Source organism: Nyctereutes procyonoides, unplaced genomic scaffold, assembly GCF_905146905.1.
Source record: "Nyctereutes procyonoides isolate TBG_1078 unplaced genomic scaffold, NYPRO_anot_genome, whole genome shotgun sequence".
In the NCBI taxonomy this organism is placed as follows: Eukaryota; Metazoa; Chordata; class Mammalia; order Carnivora; family Canidae; genus Nyctereutes; species Nyctereutes procyonoides.
This window is the reverse complement of record NW_026575131.1, coordinates 13,811,625-13,838,525: the sequence shown is the minus strand read 5'-3', so window position 1 is coordinate 13,838,525 and position 26,901 is coordinate 13,811,625. Positions and strand designations below refer to the sequence as shown.

Here is a 26,901-nt window from a genome sequence, read left to right as displayed (position 1 = left end):
ATATTAATTCTGCCAATCCATGAGCATGGAATACAGGCATTCAGATCCAGGAAATAGAGAGATCCCCCCCTAAAATCAATAAAAACCGTTCAACACCTCGACATTTAATAGTGAAGCTTGCAAATTCCAAAGATAAAGAGAAGATCCTTAAAGCAGCAAGAGACAAGAAGTCTCTTTTCATTTTATACACATGGAAACTAAGACCCAGCACAGGGAAGTGATACATCCAAGTTCACACAGGTAGGATTCCACCTCAGTCTTTTGATCTCCAATACAGGGATCCTTTTACTACTTTAAGTGAGCTCCTTTGGAATTGCTCTAAGGGAGAGAAGTTAGGGTAAGCCTGGCATGCTTTGTACTAAATACTGATGGCATCCTAAGCAGGGTGCAGTGTGTAAAGTGCTGAGGATGGTGAGTTGGGCTGACCAGCTCTCCAATCCATGAACCAAGTTAAGTCAACTGGTTTGCTGCCATTCACGGACCGATTGCTATTTTTTCCCCCGGTATTTAGTGGACACTTTCTTGTTATATCCTTCCTTACTCCAGCCTGCAGGCTTGGAGAAACCCATTTGCAATATCTCCTATTCATCTATTTCAACATGAACCTTAAAAAGCACAATGTGGTGAACATGAAACTGAAGAAAAGCTGGCATAAATAATTTGCATTTAAAAAGCAAAAGGGCAATCATCTTAGGAACTTTCCTCAATCTTGCTAAACAACTCCACTCTGCACAATAATGTTATTTGTCATTTGCCTAATGGGAATGATAAAGTGAGGGCAGAGACAGGCATCTATTTGTAAGATTCAACATTGATTTTTTCCCCCTTACATATGTGCCCAGACGCAGTTGTGGTGAATGATCTTTTAAAAATTTAAAAATACATTAAATAGATGAATGAGCCTCCAATAAATGTGTACATGAAGAGTTCTTTACTTGACACAGCTTTCTGCCATGAAAACTAAATGCATTCCTGGAATACACTGCAAGTAATCTCTTGACAGCTACTATTTTGGACAGTGATATTTTATACCCATGTTTAAAGTAAACTCTGATATGTTTTGACTCATTGTTCTTTCTCTTTTTTTGTTCACCCAGTATCTAAATCCTGCGATGATCCTTTGCAAAATCTCCCTTTGTCGTCCTCCTTGCCTCTCCTTTTGTCATCACACTGTCCAACCTTCCTTTACTTTGTTTCTGGATAACAGAAGAAAATTCTGAGCTGGTCTTTCCGGATCCAGGGCCTCCTAACTACTCACTTCTCTGTGCAGTGATGCTCTTCATCAGTCCTTGAGGTCATTAGGTCACTGCCCTTGCTAGAAAGGCTGTATACTGTGCTAGGACTCAGAGGAGCTGATCTCAAATCCTGACTCTTACACTTATTAGCTGTGGAACTTTAGGCATGTGAATTTATCTTTCTGAGCCACAGTTTACATATCTGTGAAAGGAGGATGAATTGCATACCTCCTAAAGTTATTATGAGAATTAAATGAAACAACCCATGTAAAGTGTTTAGCACAATGCCTGGCATGTTGTAAATGTCCAATAAGTGGTAGCTATAAAAAGCTATGTTATCTATTGAACCAAGCCTAGGGTTTTTTAACTATATTGCAAAACTCTCCAAAACCGAAGCCATCTCCCATGCCTTTATGTTTTTGTTATTTATTTCTTAAGCAATGTAACCAATGAATGACTCAGTCTAAGCCTGAAAAGACTGAAACTCTGAGCAATTTGTCCCCAAGGAACTATGTTCCTGTTACAAAGCACATGCAAGGCACCCCAATATACCATTTTATTAATTTCCATTCAGTCCCAGGTTGGCCAAGCCTAATTACCAGTGTCAAGGAGTCACCATTTGTCACCCCAGATGAAGCTGCCTGCTGATCATGTTGGTAGAAATACAAACCTCCTGAGTCTGATGCTAGTCCTACCAAAGGATGAGCTCCAAGATCATCAGAGTTCAGAATCTTTGCCTGGCTCGTGAGACTTAAACCTTCACACTGCTCTGTTTTCATATGTGCTGAGCCTCTCTCCCCAGCTCAACTATGAGTTGCTTGAGGATAGAGAAAACCTCTCATATATCTTTTGTCATTTCCAGGGATAAAATTCACTTTATAAATGACATAAAGGAGTTGTTTTGATTTGGTCTTTGGTCTGAAACACAGTGCCCAAAGATAGAGTAAACCAAGCACTATTTCGTTCCTGACCTTTCCTACTCCTTCCATCTGAAAATTTAAGTGAAAGGACAAAATTGTGCCTGATGAGGAAACTTTCAGTTTCAAGTAACAAGAACCCAATTCAAACTAGCCTTAGCAAATAATAATAATAATAATAATAATATTTAATAATAAGGATTTACTGGCTCACTAATTAAAAATTTGATGCAAGCAAGTCTAAATTCAAGCAAGTCTAGCTCTAATGATATCAAGAACTTGTCTCTTTCCATTTGCCTGATATCCTGAAGATCTCCAGCAACTCCAATCTTACCTCCTATCATCCTAACTAGTAAAAAAAAAAAAAAAAAAAAAAAAAAAAAAGTTTCTCCTTTCCAGAATTTAGGCCCACTGGTTTGACTGGCTAGTCTTGAGTCCCAAGCCCTCTGCAAAACTATTTATTGTATTTGGGAGAGAGCAGAGCTCTGGAGTGATAATCTCCTCCTAATTGAATGCAAATGAGTGAAAGATAGTTCCCTAAGAAAAAACTAGAGCTGTTCCAAATAAAAGAGAAATCCACATTGGCTAGAGAAAGAAGATATTTATTAGGCCATCCAAGGCTCTAAACCTTGCAGCTACCTTTGGAGCCCTTTAGCAGCTTAAAGACTGGGTCAATTCCACTGACAAATCCTTAGGGCACACTTCCCTCTGCAGTTAGAGTATCATTTACATAACATATCCCAAGGGTAAATTGCTCCTAAGTTATACATCTTCCCTGTTCGTGTTTGTAGTGTTCCTGTTTGGGTTCTTAGGTCCTTGAAGAGCTGATCTGTTAAAGCTGGATCTCACAGGACACTGGCTCTGGCTGGTCTAAGGGCAAATAGAAGAGGATAATAAAAGCTTAACTGGAGCTTGAGTTTTGCTACAATCAAGTCAAATGTTCCCTCTCTTGATGTCACAGGGTTCCTTCTACTTCCTTCTTTTTTTTTTATTTTTTTAATTTTTTTTTTATTTATGATAGTCACAGAGAGAGAGAGAGAGAGAGGCAGAGAGAGAAGCCATGCACCGGGAGCCCGACGTGGGATTCGATCCCGGGTCTCCAGGATCGCGCCCTGGGCCAAAGGCAGGCGCCAAACCGCTGCGCCACCCAGGGATCCCCCCTTCTACTTCCTTCTGTATATTTCAGTCAGTCCATCATCAATTAACATTTATTAATTGCTTATATGGGCCAAGCACCAGGGTGAAGGTAATGTGAAGGCATGGAGGTACAAACAGGAGATTTTAAAGATCTGCAAGTAGAGTGGTAGGGGAAGGCTGGTGTTTTGGAGGTGTGGGTGGGAAAAGAGAAGCGGTATGAGATGAAGCCAGAGGCGGATAGATGGAGTAGATGTGTAGATGGGCCAAGTACATTCCTCTGCAAGAAAAGTCTTGCTCTTTGGTTGCAGGTAGTACAATCTGCAGCTGGACTCCCACGATCAGCACTTTACGGTGGCCCTCAGTTACAGAGAGTTGTTTTTCCAAGTTTTTATTCCTGGGGCAGCCTACAGGGGCTAAAGGCCTGCTGTTTGCGGCCTAAAGGGGAACACTCTGATAGACAGAACTCCTCCAGAGCCTCCAATGCGTAGGTTAACCAAGGCCATGTCAAGCCTGCGTCATAGTTTGACTTCTTTTCTTCAATACTGCTTTCCCTCCTTATTTTCATTGGCATTGCTCTCCAGTAAATATCTGGAACCCCAAACTCCATCTTACTTCTGCGAGCTCAACTTAGACACCAGTATGGATCACACCACAATAAGTTTTGTATATAAAGCTGAGCCTGTACCTTTGCTCAAGAATTTCATAAGGATGGGATGCCTGATGGCTCAGCAGTTGAGCATCTGCCTCTGGCCCAGGGCATGATCCTGATCTGGGGATCGAGGTCCGCATCAGGCTCCCTATGAGGAGCCTGCTTCTCCCTCTGCCTATATCTCTGCCTCTCTCTGTGTGTGTCTCTCATGGATAAATAAATAAATAAAATCTTTAAAAAAAGAATTTAATAAGGAGAATCAATGCATGAACTATGCTCTATGAACTTTTAGTATCTCCCAAAGTTTGAAATAAACACCCTGACTTGTTACAAAGGTGGGAAAACAAAGAATAAAAACTACTCTATTGTATACATTGAACAACTATTATTGAGTGCCTGTTTAGGGGAAAAACTGAGGCATCAGAGACACATAAAGTAAAACATGGCACATGGGAGATAGTCCCTGAGAAGTTTCAAACTGGTTTTGAGAGTACATGTGAGCCAAAGAGACAATGTGAAAATGAAGATCTAAAACACACTATTGTAGGATGTGCTTTGTATTAGTTTCCTAGGGTTACTGTAACAAAGTACAAACTGGGTGGCTTTAAGCAATAGAAATTTATTTCCTCACAATTCTGGGGACTAGAAGCCTAAAATCAACGTTCAGCAGGGCCATGTTCCTTCTGAAGGTTATAGGGAAGCATGTGTCCTCAATTCTTCCCAGCTCCTGGTATTGTTGGCAGTCCTTGGCATTTTGGGTTTGCCTCTATCATCACATGGTGTTCTCCCTGTGTGGTTGTGTCTCTGTTTTCTCTTCTTATAAGGACACCAGTCGGGATCCCTGGGTGGCGCAGCGGTTTGGCGCCTGCCTTTGGCCCAGGGCGCGATCCTGGAGACCCGGGATCGAATCCCATATTGGGCTCCCGGTGCATGGAGCCTGCTTCTCCCTCTGCCTATGTCTCTTCCTCTCTCTCTCTCTCTCTCTCTCTCTCTCTCTCTGTGACTATCATAAATAAATTAAAAAAAAAAAAGGACACCAGTCATATTAGAATGGGGCCTATCCTAAAGTGATATGACTTCATCTTCACTTGATGACATCTGTTAAGACCATATTTCCAAATAAGGTCATATTATGAGGTTCTTGGGGTTAGGGCTTCAACATACCTTTTTGGCGAACACAATCAAACTCACAACAGGCTTCAATAAGAATGTCATTGCCTAGACAGGTAATCATCACAATGGTTAGAAGCACCAGTTTTAGAGTCAGATAGTCTAGTGTTGAAATTTTGGCTTTCCACTTACGACATGACATTGAACAAGTTACTTTCCTCTCTAAGTTGAAATGACCTTATGTGTAAAACAGGAATGATAGTAGTATGTGTTCACTAAGATCCCTCTCTCCTCTTCCTCCAGGCACACTCCCTACTGATGTCATACATGGTCATTTGATTTTCCGTGGCTGATTCTAACAGAAGTGATATATGTCATTCCAGTGTAGAAGTACCGAAGAGTTTAGCACCCCATTCTCCTGGCTTTCATCCCTGCCATGCATTAACTCATTTAATCCTACATCTACCACAGGAGATAGGTACTAGGATTATCCTTTTTCACAGGTAAGGAAATTAAAGCACAGCAAGGTTGAATAACTTGCCCAAAGTCATAAAGCCAGGAGATGGCAGATCAGTAGTTGTACTCACGCAATCCACCTCCAGCCTGAGCCCTGCCCTAGACTCACATTCTTACACAAACAAGTACAAACAACAGAGCATGTTGAGAACTTTCCAGGACTCTCTTGGAAGGGAAAGCAGAAGTAGAGGAAGATGCATCTTGCTTTCAAGATGCCCCAGGGTCAAATTACCCATTATCCCAGGAGAGTAACAAAATGCTTTTCGGTCTCATCTGCTAAACTCAGGCAAGCTGGATACAAAACATTTGCAACCTAGGGACATCGTTTTGTAGTGCCATCATGAACAGACCAACACATTTGGTTTTAGCTAGACATTTACAAAAAAGCAGGGCACACTGCCTTGAGACTGAGCACACACATAGGAGTGACAGATGCTGCCCACGAAGGCTACAGGCCCTTGTTCTCCAAGGCTGCAGGAGAGAGGGAGTGATGTAGAATTTCTCTGGAACTTAGAAATGATGGATTTATAACAGCCCCCTCAAATTGATTCCATCTGAGTTTATGTGGGTTTGGCCCTTGTCCCTGCCTTCCCTGAAAAGCCCTAGAATGGCAGGTAATGAGAGCACAAAGCCTTTTCCAGAGCCAAGTTCTATTTGCTGAAATCACCCCAGGATCTTGGAGTCAGAAGACCAGATGCATATTTTACATGCCATGGTTTCCAGGGAGAAACATTTAGAATGGCCCATCTGTATTAGTGTATTAGTTTCCTAGGGCTACCATAGCAAAGTATCAGAGACTAGGTGTTTTAAACAACAGAAACTTATTTTCTCACAATTCTAGAAGCCAGAAGTCCAAAATCAAGGTGTCAGCAGATTTGGTTTCTTCTGAGGCCTCTCTGCATGTCAGGCAGATGGTGACCTTCTCACTGTGTCTTCACATGGTTTTTCTACTGTATCTATGTGCTAATGTCCCATGAGAATGCCTACCCTAATGACCTCATTTTAATTTGATTACCTTTTTAAATAACACATTCTGAGGTACTAGGGGTTAGGATTTCAACATATGAATATGAAGAAAACAACTCAGCTCATAATATCATCCAGTAGAGCAACTATAGATCTTTAACTAAAATAAATAGTTCCACAACCTCTTAAATAAGGGACATGGTTCTGTATCATTCTGGATGGAAGATTATTACTCGAATTTACAGCTTGTTTTGTTCAATCACCTATTCTTTCTTTATTGTGAAAAAGGAGTGTATTAGTGAAAAAGCTAATGCCCTTTGTGATAGTGACTTTGTGGTCAGAATCAAATAGAGGTGGCTACCAGCTGGTCATACTGAACATACATGTTCACATATGAGTAATTTCATATCCAATAATACCTTATATTTCCACATAGCCCTTCACAGTTTCAATTACTTTTATCTTAATTATCTCTTTCTATCTTCACATCATGTTATAGGTTAGGCTCTGAAGATCCCCAGAAAGAGGAGATAACTCATTTCACATCACACAGCTACATGGAAACAGAGTGGGTGGAGGCAAGAACACTAGTCTCTGGAATCCTAGTAAAACTCAGTAATTCAATAAGCATTATTATCTGTTTTCTGGATTTTTTTTTTATTAAATGGCCACTGCAGTTAGAGGCTTATAGCTACAATGGCAAATGGAGTAATGGCTCCAAATAAGAGAAATTGTTCTTTCATATGTAATATATATTTTTTTCAGAAAGATTTATTTGGACTTGATAGGCTAGGATTTCTCAGCCTCAGCATTATTGACACTCTGGACCAAATAATTCATTGTTGGTGAGAGCTGTCCTGCACATTTTAGAATATTTAGAGGAATCTTTGGCCTCTAGATGCCTGCAGCACACACCCACTCCTACACCAGCTGTGACAACCCAAAATATCCCCAGGTATTGCCAAATGACCCTTGGGCCCCAAATCATCAATGGTTGAGAACCACTATTCTAAGTCAAAGGGAAACTATCCCTGCAAATGTTTAAAAAATATACATAATTAGGGCACCTGGAGGGCTCAGTCAGTTGAGTGTCCAACTCTTGATCTCAGCTCAGATCTTGATTCCAGGGTCATGAGTTCAAGTGCTATGCTGGGCTTCACACTGGAGCCTACTTAAAAAAAAAAAGTATATATGATTAACATGTACTTTTACAAACCAACTTAACCATCATATTTATACTCAACTTAGGTTCAGTATTCTATTCCTACTTCTCTGTCCAATGACCACCAAATGGAGAAAGCAACTTCTTTTTTTTTAATAAATTTATTTTTTATTGGTGTTCAATTTGCCATCATACAGAATAACACTCAGTGCTCATCCCGTCAAGTGCCCCCCTCAGTGCCCGTCACCCATTCACCCACACCCCCCGCTCTCCTCCCCTTCCACCACCCCTAGTTTGTTTCCCAGAGTTAGGAGTCTTCATGTTCTGTCTCCCTTTCTGATATTTCCTACCCCTTTCTTCTCCCTTCCCTTATATTCCCTTTCACTATTATTTATATTCCCCAAATGAATGAGAACATATAATGTTTGTCCTTCTCTGATTGACTTACTTCACTCAGCATAATACCCTCCAGTTCCATCCACGTTGAAGCAAATGGTGGGTATTTGTCATTTCTAATGGCTGAGTAATATTCCATTGTATACATAAACCACAACTTCTTTATCAATTCATCTTTCGATGGACACCGAGGCTCCTTCCACAGTTTGGCTATTGTGGCCATTGCTGCTAGAAACATCGGGGTGCAGGTGTCCCGGCGTTTCAATGCATCTGAATCTTTGGGGTAAATCCCCAACAGGGCAATTGCTGGGTCGTAGGGCAGGTCTATTTTAACTCTTTGAGGAACCTCCGCACAGTTTTCCAGAGTGGCTGCACCAGTTCACATTCCCACCAACAGTGTAAGAGGGTTCCCTTTCCTCCTCATCCTCTCCAACATTTGTGGTTTCCTGCCTTGTTAATTTTCCCCATTCTCACTGGTGTGAGGTGGTATCTCATTGTGGTTTTGATTAGTATTTCCTGATAGCAAGTGATGCAGAGCATTTTCTCATGTGCATGTTGGCCATATCTATGTCTTCTTCTGTGAGATTTCTCTTCATGTCTTTTGCCCATTTTATGATTGGATTGTTTGTTTCTTTGGTGTTGAGTTTAATAAGTTCTTTATAGATCTTGGAAACTAGCCCTTTATCTGATACGTCATTTGCAAATATCTTCTCCCATTCTGTAGGTTGTCTTTTAGTTTTGTTGACTGTATCCTTTGCTGTGCAAAAGCTTCTTATCTTGATGAAGTCCCAATAGTTCATTTTTGCTTTTGTTTCTTTTGCCTTCGTGGATGTATCTTGCAAGAAGTTACTGTGGCTGAGTTCAAAAAGGGTGTTGCCTGTGTTGTCCTCTAGGATTTTGATGGAATCTTGTCTCACATTTAGATCTTTCATCCATTTTGAGTTTATCTTTGTGTATGGTGAAAGAGAGTGGTCCAATTTCATTCTTCTGCACGTGGATGTCCAATTTTCCCAGCACCATTTATTGAAGAGACTGTCTTTCTTCCAATGGATAGTCTTTCCTCCTTTATCGAATATTAGTTGACCATAAAGTTGAGGGTCCACTTCTGGATTCTCTATTCTGTTCCATTGATCTATGTGTCTGTTTTTGTGCCAGTACCACACTGTCTTGATGACCACAGCTTTGTAGTACAACCTGAAATCTGGCATTGTGATGCCCCCAGATATGGTTTTCTTTTTTAAAATTCTCCTGGCTATTCGGGGTCTTTTCTGATTCCACACAAATCTTAAAATAATTTGTTCCAACTCTCTGAAGAAAGTCCATGGTATTTTGATAGGGATTGCATTAAACGTGTAAATTGCCCTGGGTAACATTGACATTTTCACAATATTAATTCTGCCAATCCATGAGCATGGAATATTTTCCCATCTCTTTGTGTCTTCCTCATTTCTTTCAGAAGTGTTCTATAGTTTTTAGGGTATAGATCCTTTACCTCTTTGGTTAGGTTTATTCCTGGTATCTTATGCTTTTGGGTGCAATTGTAAATGGGATTGATCCTTAATTTCTCTGAGAAAGCAACTTCTGAGTCCAATACTTAACTCCTGCATGCCCAGTTGCTTCACCTATGGTCTTTTGGTCTCCTCATTTCTTGAGCGCTTACAACTCTTGAATCTGTGCTACTCATTTTCGTTCAGTAACACAAAATGGGTTTGAATTCTTAATTGAAAATTTTTTTTATTTTTTAATTTATTTTATTTTTTTAATTGAAAATTATTTAACAGTGGTACTTATATCAGCAACTCAAATATATATATATATATATATATATATATATATATATATATATTTAAAGGTGGGACCTAACTACTGAACCCTAAGTATCATGATCTGTTTATCTTAGAAAGTAAATTCTAATATATGCCTATGCACCACCCAAAGAAATTCAACAGCTGAGAATATTTTCAAAAGAAAAGCAAGACAGAGCTGTGAGGTAAAGGTAGAATAATTTGGTCTTGCAAAACAATCTAAATTTTTTTTAAGTTAAGCGTTAGATAAATCGTATATGGTAGTGGCATAAGAAGCCAAAGAAATGAATGGTAAAGGATGCATAGCAATCATACTTCAGTATATAAGAACATTTAATAGAAATAATAATGACCAATAAATGTAGGAAACTAATGTTATTAATATCAAAGAAATGCCAATTAAAACATCAAAAATACTCCTTACAACTATCAAATGGCATATTTTAAGCAGAAATTTGTAAAATTATAATACTAACCAAGAGAAGCATTCAGGAAAGTTGACTTTGTAATTAACTGGTTTCTGGATTTGGATAATAAAATAATACTTTTAACTAAATAATGAAATGTTTTTTTTGAAATATTGTTAAAATAATAAACATAATTCATTTTTTAAAAGTGTAACCATAAAACATGCTCTGTGTGTGTACTTTTTTTCTAAGGATTTTATTTATTTATTCATGAGAGACACAGAGAAGCAGAAACATAGGCAGAGAGAGAAGCAGGCTCCCTGTGGGGAGACACATGTAGGACTCAATCCCAGGACCCCGGAATCACAACCTGAGCCAAAGGCAGATGTTCAACCACTGAGCCACCCAGGTGCTTCTATATATATCATGGTTTAATCAATCTTTATCATTAACCGCCAGAGGGTTTCTAATTTTTGTTAAAATAAGTGATAATATGGGGCTCATGGGTGACTCAATCAGTTAAATGTCCGACTCTTGATTTTAGTTCAGGTCATGATTTGAGGTCCTGGGAACCATCCCCAGGTTACACTTAACAGGGAAACTACTGAACATTCTCTTTCTCCCTTTGCCCCTCGCCCTGATCATACATGCTCTATCTCTCAAATAAATAAATAAATAAATAAATAAATAAATAATACACTAATTAATTAATTTGTTTATTTTTTAAAGCAATAATGCAATAAATATACCTATAGATTATTGTTTGTATACATCTCTATTGCATTTCTGGAAATCAAATGATTGGGTCAAAGCTCATGAATACTTTTAAGACATTTGATTGTTCTTGGATTCCCTCTATTCCTAACATATCAACTCATACTCCTTGTCTAAGAGTAAAAAAGTATAATAGCTTACTTTGTTTCCCCACCCACATCTCCCATGACTATTTCTGTGATCATATGTGAATGTGCTAACACTAAAAGTTATCATTTTAAAATTTCTGCCAAATAATTCTCTCCTTAATAGATGAAAAATAGCATATCTTGATGTTTAAGTTGGATTTTTTATTATTAGAAGTTGGAGCCCTTAACACGCACATTTTCCATTTATATTTCTATTGCTTGTTATCTGTCCAATCCTGAAACTTCAACATGACATTTTGATTTGAAGTGCCTTCCAATATATTTTAATATCTAGGGAGGCAAGTTTCCCCTTCATTTCTCTTCTTGTTCAAAATTTTCTTGGTTTGTTTCCAAATTTCTCTCTCTCTGTTCCTTTCTTCTGTTTGTCTTCTCTTGTGTCCTGATGGCTTTCTTTAGTGTTATGTTAAGACTCCTTTCCCTTTTTTCTTCCTGTATTTACTAGAAGTTGCTGCTTTGTGGTTACCATGATGTTCACATATATCATACTATGTATATAACAGTCCATTTTAAGTCGATAGCAATTCAAATTTGAACATATTCCAAAACTCTACATTTTTACTCCCTCCACATACATTTTTTTTAAATTTTTATTTATTTATGACAGTCACACAGAGAGAGAGAGGCAGAGACACAGGCAGAGGGAGAAGCAGGCTCCATGCACCAGGAGCCCGACGTGGGATTCGATCCCGGGTCTCCAGGATCGCGCCCTGGGCCAAAGGCAGGCGCCAAACAGCTGCGCCACCCAGGGATCCCCCCTCCACATACATTTTATATTTTAAATGTTACTTTTTACTTCTTTTTAGTTTATATATTCCTTAACTAATTATTGCAGTTTTAGTTAACTTTATTACTTTTGTCTTTTAACCTTCTTAATAGCTTATAAGTGATTAGTCCACTACCTTTATTATATATAATCTTTTTTCCAGTGACATTTTTACCTTCATATGTTTTGTTTTAAATGCCATTTCTTTTCAGCTTAAAGTCCCTTTAATATGTCTTGTAAGACAGGTTTAATGGTGATAAAATCCTTTAACTTTTGCTGGTTTGGAAAACTCTTTTATCTCTCCATCAAATCTGAATATAATTTTGCCAGATAGAGTATTCTTGGGTGGGAGTTTTTTCTTTTTTCCTTTCAGTACTTTGAATATGTTTTGTTAGTCCCTTCTGGTTTGCAAAGTTTCTGCTCAGAAATCTGCTGACAGCCATATGACGTTTCTCTTGCACATAACAATTTGTTTTCCTCTTGCTGTTTTTAAGATTCTCTCTTTATCTTTATCTTTTGATGTTTTAATTATAATGTGTCTTGGTGTAGCCCTCTTTGGGTTCCTCTTATTTGGAACTCTCTAGGCTTCTTGGATCTGGATGTCTGTTTTCCTTTCGGGGGTTACAAAGCATTTTAACCATTATTTCTTTTTTTAATTTAATTTTATTTTATTAAAGATTTTATTTATTTATTCATGAAAGACACACAGAGAGGCAGAGACATAGGCAGAGAGAGAGAGAAGCAGGCTCCACACAGGGAGCCTGATGCGGGACTAGATCCTGGGACTCCAGGACCACTCCCTCTGCTGAAGGCAGCCAGTTAACCGCTGAGCCATCCAGGGATCCCCCCATTATTTCTTTAAATAAGTTTTCTACGCTTTTCCCTCTTTCTCCTCCTCCTGCGTCCTCGATAATGCAAATGTTTTCTGCTTGATATTGCCCAAGAGCTCCCTTAAGCTATTTTCATTTTTTAAAATTCTTTGCTCTTTCTTTTTGCTGCTCTGAATGAATTCCACTGCTTTATCCTCCAGCTCACTGATCTGCTCTGCTTGATGCAGTTTGCTGTATAAACCCTCTCGTGTCTTTTTCAGTTCAGTTACTGTATTCTTCAGCTCTGTGACTTCTGTTTGGTATTTTCTTATGTCTCCTACCTTTTTGTTGAAGTATTCACTATGTTCATTTATTCTCCCCTTGGGTTTGGTGAGCATCTTTATGACTATTACATTTATTCCTTAATGATTATAACCATATCATTAAGGTATTTTTCTGATGTTTTGTTTTGTTCTTTAATTTGGAACATATTTCTCTGTTTCCTTATTTTGCTTGGCTCTCTATGTTTGTTTCTGTGTATTAAGTAAAGGTTACTTCTCTCAGTCTTAATAGAGTGGTCTTATGTAGGTGATGATCATTCTCATTCAACTTTGCCCTAGCTCTTGCTCATCTCTTGAACCTTGTGATTGTCTAAAATCACATGGTTTATTCTTACTATGTCCCCATTATTGGGAATATGTTAAAACCCATTAGTGATACAAGAGGAAGACTCTTATTTAGCACCTACTTTCAGGCTGAATGGAAGCCAGACTCTCAGGCAGCAGCTTTTAAAGTGTGCATGTATACAGACATTTCTCCAAAGGAGACATAGAGATGCCCAAAGACACATGAAAAGATGCTCAACATCATCATCATCAGCCAGATGTAAATCTAACACCTGTTAGAATGGCTAAAATAAAAAACACAAGACATGGCAATGTTGCCAAGGATGCAGACAAAAAGGAATCCTTGTGCACTGTTAGTATAATGCAAACTGGTACAGCTTCCCTAGAAAAAATGGTATAGAAGTTCCTCAAAAAATTAAAAATAGAACTATCCTATGATCCAGTAGTTACACTACTGGGTATTTACCCCCAAAAGCAAAAACACTAATTCAAAGGGATACATGCACCCATTTATAGCAGCATTATTTACAATAGCTAAACTACAGAAGCAGGCCAGGTATCCATGGATAGATGAATGGATAAAAAAGATATGAGATATATATCATGGGATATTACCCAGCTATAAAAAATATGAAATCTTATCATTTGCAACAATGTGGAAAGTATAGAAAGTATAATGCTAAGGGAAATAAGTCAGTCAGAAAAAGACAAATACCATGTGATCTCATTCATATGTGGAAGTTAAGAGACAAACAAATGAACAGGAGAAAGAAAAAAGGAGAGCAAGACAAACCAAGAAACAGATTTTTGACTATAGAAAACAAACTGATGGTTACCAGAGAAGAGGTGGTAGATGGGGAGATGGGTGAAATAGGTGATGGGGATTAAAGAGTACACTTATCATAATTTTAAAAAATAAAATAATAAAATAAAATAAATGAAGTATACAAATATACACAGTCCTATGGAACCACGATCATAATCCCTGCTAGCCTCCAGACCAGGAGATCTGGAGGTGTCCCCTGGGTTACAGTTGCAAAAACTGAGACTCAGATGAGTGTATAAATTACTTTTTGGGAAGTTGAGCTTTAGAATGGCCAAAGGGTTGTGCAAGGATGGTGTCTCCCTGCTTACATTCCCTGGGAGCACTTCCTTACTCTCTGTGTGGGAAACCTGAAGCTTGTCCCTTAAGCTGAAGTTCCAGGCCAAGTAAATAAGACTTTCTCACAGGAAGACTGAGGTGTGTTTCAGCCTGCTGTCTGTGTAGTACCCTGGGGGTGGTAGCCTGCCAAGAAGCATCTTTCCAATTGTTTTAGTCCCTTGGAGCTCCGGAATGCCAGCCTTCTTGGCCATCACAGCCAGGCAATCAAGGGGTGTCCCTTGTGTGGGTTGCATGTATCCACTGTCTTTAGAAAGGCAGCTGGAGAGTGTTGGGGACAAGGCACGGTTGTTGGCTTCAGAAAGGCAGCAGGAAAATGTCTTGACTGTGCCTGCCCGAAATCTTCAGCGACACAGCAGGAAGAGTTCCTTGTCTGTGTGTGTGTTGGCTTTAGGCCAGTAGTGGGAGAGGGCTGCCACTGCTAGCACTCATCAGCCCTACCCAGGGGACAAGGGAGTATCAGAAGTGCCCACGCTTGCAGACTTTAGCTAAGGAGCAGGAGAACTCCATGACCACTTGCACTTGCCCATCTCATTAAGGAAGCAGGGAGGTACTACAACCACCTATACTCTCAGGTCTCAGCAAGTGCCAGGACCATTCACTCATGCCCAGATCATCAAGGTCGTGGGAAAGTACCATATTTACCTTACTCACCTGTGCTGGAGGCTATGTGGAGAGTGCAACAATGACTTCTACCAGCACTTCCATTTCTAGAGAGTATCTCAGCTATCTCCTGCTCCCAAGCCAATGCCCCCGGATCAGCCAATAAATCTTCCTCACATATAGTTTACATACTTTTCAAACTGTTTTTTTTTTTTCACTTGGTCTCAGGGTGAGTAATGCTGCTTAGGAGCCAGCCAAGGGGGGTAATCTCAGGTTTCTGCAATATTTTGGGACCCCCAGATGTCAGCCCCATTGGTTTTCTAAGCCAGACGTCCTATACAGATTCCAGAGGCTGGGGTGCTCAGCGTGGGGCACAAACCCCTTACACTTGTGGGAAGAGCACTTGCTTGGTAAGATCTCTCTCTACTGTGTGCCATGGTACCAGGGGTAGGTTTTTTGTGCCGCTGTGTCTCTGCCTCTCCTACCTTCTTAATGTGGTCCTTTTATCCCTTATTGAGAAAAAACAATTCCTCCAGTTTCAGGTTAAATTCAGAGGGAAATAATCCTTATGTAGCTACAGATTTGTGTATCCAAGGAAGGAAGTGAGTTCGGGATCTTGCTGCCCCATCATCTTGGAGCCCTTCCTCTAACATGTATATTTCTTTATGAAATATTAAAGTATTTATAATATTCACTTGCCTATCCGTGTGTTAAAGCTCAGTATTTGATCCCTTGGTTAAGTTTTTTTGTTTTTTCTCTAGGAGGGATATGTTACTTTCTAAGTTGATTCCTGGGTCTTTAGTATTTGTCATGCTATTTTGAATATCATCTCCTATGTTAACAAATTGTCTAACACATTATTACTGGTACAGAGGCAACATAATTTTTAAGGTATTTATATTATACCTCATTTTATTTCAGAATTTAGTTCATATCCCCAATAAGTTTTTACATTTTATTTGATTTTTATTGATTCAAGATAATTTCCTAACTGCTATTTAACATTTCTGTAAATTAAAATCTGTATTATGATGGAAACAATATATTTTTAAAAATGAAGGCCAATTTTTCCATAACCCCAAAGAGTGCAATTGCCAGTCCAGAAAAACATTTAACAATCTATACATCAGTGTGGAGAGTACAAAAAAAATCATTCTAATACCTGTCTTCTCCATACAATCTACTTCCTGTTTTTTGCAACTCTTTACTCTGAATTCTCTAAATCTATATTTTTTCCAAGACATTTCTTCTTACTTCTGACACTTAACCTAGTGTTAATTATTAATATGGAAGGGCTATTGGATACTCAATAAAGAATTACTTATTCCATTACCTTTGAACTCTATCAGAAAAAAAAAATCTCTCAAGGAGAAGTGGTGAGTTGAAGAACCCATCTGAGAGACAAGTCAGAATGGTATACAAAAGGACTACACTAGAGCTAGAATGAAAAAACCTGGGTTTGAGAATTTGACTCCATTGTTTACTATCTGGATGACTGAGGATAATTTACTTAATTTTTCTCAGTCACATTTTCATCTATAAATTGGAACTAAATAATAAATAAATAAAGTAGCAAATAAAGAATAAATAACAATAATCATAATAACAATAAACTCACTTTCAAATCCCTAATGCCCAGCATACAGTCAGTGCTCAAACAATGCCTGTTGAATGACTGATTTGTCACCATTCTAATTGGTCTATAGATAGCAGGGATGGAGTAAATATTTAATGTTGTAAGCCTCAGTGGAGATAATAACATAAAAACATCCTGTGAACTATAAAGCACTCTACAAATGCGAGGGGTTTTTACAAGCCTAAAGGAACATGATAGTTTTCACTCTTAGAAGATAGAAAATTTCAAAACACCATATTTCCATCTGCTACAATAAGATGGTAGCAACAGCAATTTCAGCATTGTGTTGTAAGACCAAGGTTTAAAAACTAGGCTTCATGCCCAAAAGCTCCCATGCAGACATGGGTGCGTCTTCCTGACTAAGCAAAGCAGCATTGAGAAGCACTAAGTGGGGAGACAGAGCTGTTCAGAATTATACTGTGACCCAGAAGTAGCCCTCCAGGTGAGCTGTGGACTCCCTCTACTTCCTCTAGGCCCTGGGAAAGGCAATGTCAGAAGACGAGATGAAAACATATGGATAGAGAACAGCAAGCTGACAGCTGAGGCTCTGTTTTATAATAACACACAAAAGTAACAGCTATGCTAGTTAAAATGGGATTACTTTAAAATATATTCATATATATATACATATATATACACATACGCGCACACACACACACAGACACGTCTTAAAAACTGGGATAGAGAAGTTGTCTCAAGAGGCAGATCAAATCAGATGAAGAGTCAGGATTTTGCAAGCTCTTGTCCATAACACTGATGCACAACACTGAAAGTTGGGAGAGGACCAAGATTCACCCCTTCTATGCCAGGGTCCTAACCAATGAATGCAAGAAACTGACACAATGCATTAGCTACGAGTACATAGCCAGACAAGCACCCAATGACCTTCAAATGAGGGGGAAGCGTGGTAAATGGCTTTGGAGAATGTAGCTTTGAGTTCAGTGAATAACTCTTAATTCCTTCAGAAACCTGGATCTTGGCGTCAACCCATGTGAGGACAGCTGGATCTGCAGAGGACATGTGTTCTCGCACTCAGTTGGTGAAAAGAAGAGAATAGCTCGCCCCAAACATCAGCAGCATCAGGATGCAGCACACAACAAAGCAATAGATGGTCTGGTGCTGCCTTTTTAATTTAGTCATCCTATCCCCTAAGAAATGTGGTACAGTGAATGTACCCAGATTTGATCAATCATATTATTTATTCCTCCTACATGGTGAAGAATAATGAGAAAAAGTATGGGGACAGAACTTCCTTCCTCAGTGAATATTAAGGGAGAGAAATACTATACTTTCCTTTAAAAATCATTATTTGTATCTGCTTTATGTCTAAGCGATACACCAAAGAAATTCCATGTAAATAATATGTGAAATCCACGTATTGGAGATTGCAGTGGCTTTAATAAGTATTCTATATTCAAGGCAATAATATAATCATTGGCAATTGCTCACATATTGATACAACTGTAAATACCTAGGTTCAGAATCTAAGATACATAATCTTTTACCAAGGAATAAATTATCAAAACAGCATAAGAAGTTACTGATTAAAGAAAGATCATGTTATTGTAACCACCCAGTCCAGTTTTTATGCCCAACTGTAACACCTTCCTCATTTAGACATCATTGATTTGCATTTTTTGTAGTCGTAATTGAACCAAAACAGGGTTGTATAAGTCAGAAGGTAATGCTTGGAGACAATCTCCCTCATATTAACAAAGTCCAGAGATACTTCGAAGAACCATTAAGCACTTGAGAAGTCCTGAGTCCTACACATGATAAGGCCAGACTTAGACCTCAAAATGACCTTGTGATTTATAATGAAATCTCATTTTATAGATGAGAAAGGTGAGCACTGGGAAGTGAAGAGATTCCCAGAGCCACAAAGCAGCAGAATCAAAACCAGATCTTCCAGTCACAAATGAGAACTTTTTCTACACAATGTTATACCCTCACCCTGCTTTATTTATAACAAAATACTCTTATTAAGCATATTCTTACATTTAATTTGGCCACACTCTATTGGCCCATATTTAGCTGCAGACTTATGCTATGAAGCTACATTTCTTGTTAACTACTCCACAATTCAGAATTTCAGTGAAGCAGAATGGTCTTCCCATTGGAACATCTGCATTGTTTGCTGTTATTATTTTGTTTGACCATTTTATATTATTATTATCATTATTATTATTATTATTATTACTATAGCACATTGCTTAAGGAATTAAAAATTAAAAGATAATGGTTCTTATTACTACTTATTTGTAAAATAGAAAATAGCTCTAGAGAAAATGCTCATTATTTGCATAGATTCTCCTATGTAAATCTCAGAAGGGACACATGGATTTTCTATGTGATTGATATGATCAATGATCTACATTGTCTTCCCTACCACATAGAATCTCAAGAGATAAGATAAAGCAACAAGAAGAAACAATTTCATATTAGGCAGAGTATGCTTTTTTGGTGCTCGAAGACCAATTCCAATTTGTGTGTGTGCATGGTGCTCCAACAAATACAAACAAGCAATTCTCAGATACCAGTAGAGTGTCCAAGAATTCAACTTAGTTCAACTTATTTCTGACACTGTCTACCCAGAAGTCCCATCAGATTCCACAGGTTAAGGGGTCAGTCCAAGATTGTCCCTCTCCCACATCAGACACCAGTCACTAGACCCAGGCTTCTAACTTCTGGTTGCAGATTGGGGGTTCAAATAACCTCCTTAGGATTTATTAATTTACTAAAGCCGCTCACAGAACTCAGGTACACTTACATGTATTAGTTTACTAAAGGTTATGCGAAAGAATACAAATACACAGGCAAATGAAAAGATACGTGGCTTGAGGTCCTGAATAAAAGAGCTCCTGTCCCACTAGAGCTTGGAGTCAGGCTCAGTGGCCTAAGGGAATATTCTGTTTCCCTACATGTGTAAGCTCTCCTGAAAAAAACAAACAAACAAACAAACAAAAAAAAAAAAAACAGCTGTCCTCTTGGGTTTCTTCAGAGGCTTCATTACATAGTCATGATTAAGTCATTGGCTATTGGCTGATTGAACCTCCACCCTCTCTATACCCCAATGAGGGCAAGAGGATTGTGGGACTGAAAGTCTGGACCTGTTAATCACATGGATGGTCCTCCTGGCAATCAGTCCCCTCTCTTGGGTGGAGACCAAAAGCAACCTTCAGTAATAACAAGATACCTATGTCACTTGTATGATTCTGAGGCGTTTTCAGAAACTGTGGTTAAAAATCAAATATATCTTCAGATGACCAACATATGTTTTTCTCTTTTTTTTAAAGATTGATTGATTGATTTGACAGAGAGAGAGAGAGGACAAGTACAGGGATCAGTTGAGGGAGAGGGACCAGCAGGGAGATGTGGGACTCGATCCCAGGATCCCAAGATTATGACCTGAACCAAAGACAGATGCTTAGTTGACTGAGACACTCAGGTTCCCCCACAACATATATTTCTTATAAATCATTATATCACACATGCTAAACGGATTTAGGTCAAGTTCTACTGTCTGCTCATCTTTTTTTCTCTATTCTTAGAGGTAGAAATTCCTAATGATGGGGAAAATTGTCCTTAAATGTAAGTGCAGGGCCACCCTAATCCTATTATGTTAGGCTCCTCATTCCCCAATCACAGCTTCCACTCTTTCTTTTATGATGCCTAGAAACACCTCCAGTAGAAGTAACTGTGTGTAGCCTTCTAGCTCAAAAGTACTTCCTATTCTCTTTCTTTATCCAAATCCTTTCACCTTTGAGTACCCAGCTCTAGGAAACCTTAGTTCTAACATCAGTTCTACAATTTACTAACTGTGTGAAAAAGGACAAGTCAGGCAAATCATTCAATTGCTCTGACCCTCCTTTCCTGAGCTAGAAAATAAGATAATAACAGTATCTTCTCTATAGAAAGTCACTTTATAGAAAATGCATCACAAAAATACTCACCAGCATTAGTTGGGTGATGGCAAGTGATGTTTTAGATTATTATTTTCTTTCCAGTAGAGACACTTTACTACTCCAGCAGGAACATTTCAACCTATATGAGGAAAGCTGAGTTGGCTGGCACTATAATTTCTAGATCATTCCAGGGACAGTTTAGAATGTCTTGTGGTTCAGTGACTGAGAAGTTGCTCTGGTAAACCACCCTTTATCTAGCTCTGAGAATAGGGCTGCATTGGTTTCTGAGAGCTGTGAAAACAAAATATAAAAAAAAAAAAGAAAGAAAGAAAGAAAGCAGCAATTTATTGTCTCATAGTTCTAGAAGCTAGAACTCTGAAATTCATGTGTCAGCAGGATCATGCTTGCTCTGCTGGCTTTAGGAGAGAAGTCTTCCTTGCTGCTTTTAGCTTCTGGCATGTGGCAGCAATCCTTGGTCTTCTTGGACTATAGATGCAGCACTCTTACATGGCTCCTCTCCCATGTGTCTTCACATCATCTCCTTTCTATGCATTTCTGTCTCTATATCCAAATTTCCCCTTTTTATAGGTATATTAATCATAGATTATTAGAGCCCTCTCTAAAGACTTAATTTTAACTTGATTACCTCTGGAGACACTCTTTCCAAATAAGGTCACATTCTGAGGTACTGGGGTTAGGACTTCAACATACCTTTGGTTGGGGAGGAACAATTCAACCCATGACAAGGGTGTAACATAAAGTTGACATGGTCATACAGTAAGTTAATGATCACATAGTAAGTTGACCATCAAAATAGGTCTATTATTTTTATTATATTATTGCCAGCATTCTTCAGCATAGCAGTGTATCTTCTCTACTTTATGCACATTAGTCTTTTCTCTTCAAATGAACTTAAGTTCATTGACAAGAAAAGCTATGTTTTATTTATTTACTCTTATATTTATATATTAGTCTGCTAGGGCTGCTGTAGCAGAAGACCACAGACTAGGAGGCTTAAACAACATAAGTGTATTTCTTCACAGTTTTGGAGGCTGAAAGTCCAAGATCAAGGTACCATCAGGTTTGGCTTGTGGTGAAATGTTTCTCCACTGAATACATATGGCTGCCTTTTCGCTTTGTCTTCAAGTGATCTTTTCTCTGTGCATGTGCATGACCGGTATTTCTTCATCTTTCTAGGAGGACACCAGTTCTATTGAATTGAGTTCTCACCACTATGATCTTATTTATACTTATTTCCAAGTATAGTCACATTGACCATTAGGACTTCAACAAATGAATTTTGAGGGACACAATTCAGTCCATAACAATGACATTCTGTCCTAAGCAGAGGTTTAGCTATGTGGTAGTAATTAATCAATATGTTCCACTTAGCAAAATCTTCACATATTCACTAGAAGAAGAGAAAAGAAATTCTCAAAAGACTATGTGGTGGGAGAGTATTCTCTACCTGAATTATTTTTCTCTATATGTCATTTCTTTGAAGGACAAATATGACGTGAACTTCTAGATAAAGCAACACCACAGAACTATCTAAATATTTGTTTCAAGTCAGGCATTTTGCTGAATCCAGAGAAGGATCTTGAAACAAAATTTACACTTTCCAACCAATCCTTAAGTCCTTATTTTGTTGATGGTAAACAATATACGGGTTGAAGGCAAAGCATAAGCCTGGTCTCTTTTTTGAAATTTCCAGAGTATTACAGTAAAGCTGCTGCTTCACCCTCTAAAGGCATGTGTAGAAGGCTCCTTTTCCCAAGACACTGTAAAGACTGACCTCCAGAACACTATCCTCTTATGCTTTGAAAGACACAGGACTGGCCACAACACAAACTCCAAAAAAAGGTATGATAAAATCCATGCATCCTGCATCCAGCTCACCAGGAACTCTGGTCAAGTGACATGGTGTCCTCTCACAGGTCTGCTAAGTGGCAGACCCATCAATGTCTGTGCAACCTGTGAGAAGCTGGGACTCTCTCATCTTATTATAACTGCCAGACACTATCTCTCCTATCTGAAAGCGGGGTGCCAGGAATTCTGCTGTCACAAATGTCCCATGAGTGGGGCCTAAGCATTTCAAACAGTCTTCATAGTAATTTATCCTCTGTTTGGATGTGGGAGGAGGGAGGAGTGGATCTCGGGTAGGTTTTCTAGAAACTTGATGTCTTGTAGAAAGTCATTTTGCTCTGATCATTCCTATATTCTGTGACCACCCCATCAACATTTACAAATTTAAAGTGGATTATTTTGAAAAAAAAATTTTTAAGTGGATTATTTTGGCACTCTGTTAGTAGCCCAATAACCATCCATCCATCCATCCATCCATCCATCCATCCATCCATCCTTTTCTTAGCAAATCATTTATCAAAGGTAACTACTGTGAGCTATACCTGATACCAGGCAATGGGACATAGAGGTGATCCAAAGAGACTGAGCCTCTGTCTTCAAGGAGGCTACTGAATTGTAGATGGCCCACCTCCAACTAGAATTGAAGGCAGAAAAAAGGTCTCCGGAGTCTTTTGTATTCACCCACAGTGGCTGAGGCAGGGTTATGCTCACAGCAGGTGCTCAATAAATAACTGGTGAGTCACAAACCAGATGTTCAGGGTCAGCTTTGTTGCCTGGATAGCTGCTGATTTATGACTCCATATGGTGACCTTCTCTAACCTTCTCATTGCCTTCTCTCAGTGCTGCATCCTTCTTCCCTCTGCATCTAGTCCTCCATTTCTAAGAGCACAAAACATGCTCCTTTCCCCTTCTCACTCTTTACATCCTGACTAGACCAAGTAGAACAGAAAAAGTGAAGGAGTTGGGGAGGTTTCTTCCTCTGTTCATGCAAGCTACCAGACAGACTGGCTGGGCTGTTTCTCCAGATGAAATACAAAGTTAAAACCATTCCCAATCACATTAACCATTGTCAGGAAGAAGCTGATTAGTTTCAAAGCATGATAATGCAGAGAAAATCCTAATTAAGAGAAATGAGGGAATCTAACACATATCATCAGTCATTGTGCTGTCATCCTTACTCATATAACAAGAGGTGGTTTGTGCCAAGAGTCTGGCTATCGCTTTTGAAAGAGAACTATTTATAATTAGAGTTGTGTTGAATATTTAAAAGTTGCAAAATTACCATGTCTCCAGGGGAAAAATGTCTGCGGAACCATGCAACTGCAAATCCAGAAAGATTTCTGATCCATTTAAGAGCTTCCAATTTTGTATTAAACAAGGAAAATGGGCCATAGCAATTAAAAGAAACCTGCGTTTTATAAAACCATCCAGCTAATTAATTGTCATCTCAAAAATGCTACTAAGCTTATAGAGTGATGATGAATGTCACATTTAATGATTATTCAGTAAATTGAAATTTGAGGTTCATTTTTTTTGCAGATTTTATAGACTACTTAATAAATAGTTCCTCCTATGTCCAGCGCTATTTATCTAGTTCCTCTAGCCATCCAATACTGGAGAAAAAAACCCACCAGAAATGAAGCTCTAAGTACCAAAATAGCTATTATAAAGCCCATGTGCTTTTATTCAGTGGGAAGCCCTCAGAGCCTCACTGAGGCACTTTTTTTTTTAAACTTTATATTATAAAAAACTTCAAACTACAGAGAAATAGGGAGAAGAGTATAATGACTCACTCTACCCATCACACAGCCTGGACAAATATCAACTCATGGCTAATTTAATTTCATCTATACCCTATCTACTTCCTTTCTCAACCTTAAGCCTTAATTGTTCCAAAAATAAATATGGTTAATATAATGGTTATATTAGAGATGACATAATACTGTGAAGAATCCAATACAGTGCCTTGCACACACTTAAGGAAGCAGTGTCAGCTATTATACCTAAAACGTTTAAAGTAAAAATATTAGCAGCAGTATAAGAAGTAAATTCTCTGGAAATTTCCAGAAAATAGTCTATTCTCTTGGCTTCTGTGATGCCAAGAAAGCCTTTCTGGCTGCTTGCTCCTTCTTAATCATCATTGAAGGCACCTCTTGACACATGACCATTAAATGTTTGAATTCTTCAAAGCTTGGTCCTAATTCTAACTTGCTTTTTCTCCCCCTCTACAGTCTCAGTTTTTTGTTTATCAACTCCCATGTCTAAAATCACCATCTATATGCTTGCAACTCAAGCCAGATCTTACTTCTTAGCTCTGAATTTATAACCAATTCCCTGACAGACATCTTCACCTGAATATTCCAGAGCATTTATGAACTTGTCCAGAACTTTGTTCCTATTTATCTCTGTTTTACATATCTATTGCTACATAATGAATCACTCCAAACTTAATGGTTTAAAACAGAAAATTAGGGATGCCTGGGTGGCTCAGGGGTTGAGTGTCTGCCTTTGGCTCAGGGCGTGATCCCGGTTCAGAGGATCGAGTCCCACATCGGGCTTCCTGCAGGGAGCCTGCTTCTCTCTCTCCCTATGTCTCTGCTTCTCTCTCTCTCTCTCTTTCATAAATAAATAAAACTTAAAAAATAAATAAAACAGAAAATTATGTTTTTTCATGATTCTGTAGGTTATTTGGATGGTTTTCATACTCCATGTGGTGCGACTAAGGTGCTAAGAAGGCTGGAAGTTCCAAAACTCACATGACTGGTGGCTGATGCTGGCTGCTGGTGGGAAGTTGGATGGGGTGTTGAGTCACAGTATGGTTTGCCTCCCCATGAGCTTTTCCATGTGCTCCCTTACAGATGACAATTGGATTCCAAGAAGGAGCATTCTAAGAGATGAAGCCAAAGACTGCAGTTCTTTGAAGATCAAGTTTCAGAAGAGTACAGCATCACTTCCCTTTCACTGTGTTCTATCAGGACACAGCAGGTCAAGGGACCAACCCAGACTCAAGGAGAGGGGAAATAAATCCTATCTTTTACTGGAAGAATAGTAAGGTCACACTGTAGAAAAGCAAGCCAGATGGAAGATATTTTTGCAGCCATCTTTGGAAAACAAAATTCTCTCTGTGTTCTTCTTCCAGAGTTCCCCTTTTCATAAATGGTATTACCATCTACCCAAATGTTCTCACTATGATTACCCACCTTTACCCTCAACCTCTACATTTCTTCAATCACTGAATGTTTACACTTTTTCTTCTAATTCCTATTTCCTTCTCTCTGTATCCACTGTCACAACTTAGTCCAAACATCATCATCCTCTATCTGGAAACCTGAAAGAGACTTTCAATGGTTACTCCATTTCCAGTTTGGCTATCTTTACTCCATTCTCCCTATAATGGAAAAAAAGATCAGTTGTCCCATTATAACCTGTAAGCATCTTTTCACTGCTGTTAAGTAAAATTTGAGTCTTTAACCTAGCTAATGAGGTCCTGTATGAACTGCCCCCATCTCCATACACACAATCATTCTCTTATGGTGGCCAATTGTATTTCCCAAATAAATCACAATCTTCCCTATATCAGGGCCATGCCCACGCTGTTGCCTTTATCTGAAGTGCCCTTTCTCCCACTCTTGGCTCAGCTAATCTCCACATCTCTTTCATGTCACAGCTAAAATATCATTTCCTCAGGGAAGTCTTTTCTAACCATTCATATGAAGTTAAGTCACTATTATGCACTCTCACAGTTTGGAGTGCCATTAATTTGTAGTACCTATCATAGCACAATTAAAGAATTTTTCACTAAATTATAGTCGATTCTGGTCATTGACAGCACTTATGCTCTATAAAGTCACCATGAACACTAAATTAGCAAATACTGAAGCATGGCTCCCAGGGGAAATACAGGGTTAGGTTCCTGCAAATCTCTGGTTATTACATTTTCATCAACTGCTCAATACATAACCTTGTTTTATGGTGTGTCTGTTTAAAGATACCTCATTTAGTGTATATTGTTGATTCGTTAGCACTGAAATCAGGGTCAATGGCACCATAACCATGATGAAAGGAAGCTTATCTAATATGTTAAGGCACCTCACAGCCTTCTTGTGGTTTGAAACACTAAACAGCATGTTAGCACTGAGCCAAGGGGCCATTTTAAACAGAAAACTCACTAACAAAAGTACAAAAAAATATATAGCACTAAATCCACCTTGAAAAGGATACTTTTTTTTACAGTATATAAGCTGAAACAAGAAGGTTAAGTCTTACTTAACCTTGGCTGGGAACATGGGGGTTGGGCAACTCAAATTCTTT

The 26,901-nt window shown here is 38.7% G+C and overlaps 1 long non-coding RNA gene across 1 annotated transcript in view; it reads right to left on the bottom strand.

The window, feature by feature from the left end:
• The window catches only part of LOC129521470 (uncharacterized), a 58,002-nt gene extending 37,008 nt beyond the window's left edge, over positions 1–20,994 (bottom strand). The window contains exons 1-2 of the long non-coding RNA XR_008666817.1: positions 20,773–20,994; positions 7,598–7,698 (exon numbers count right to left, since the gene is read on the bottom strand). This is a non-coding gene — a long non-coding RNA (uncharacterized LOC129521470). The remainder of the gene's footprint in view (positions 1–7,597; positions 7,699–20,772) is intronic.
• Between the last annotated feature and the right edge of the window lie 5,907 nt (positions 20,995–26,901).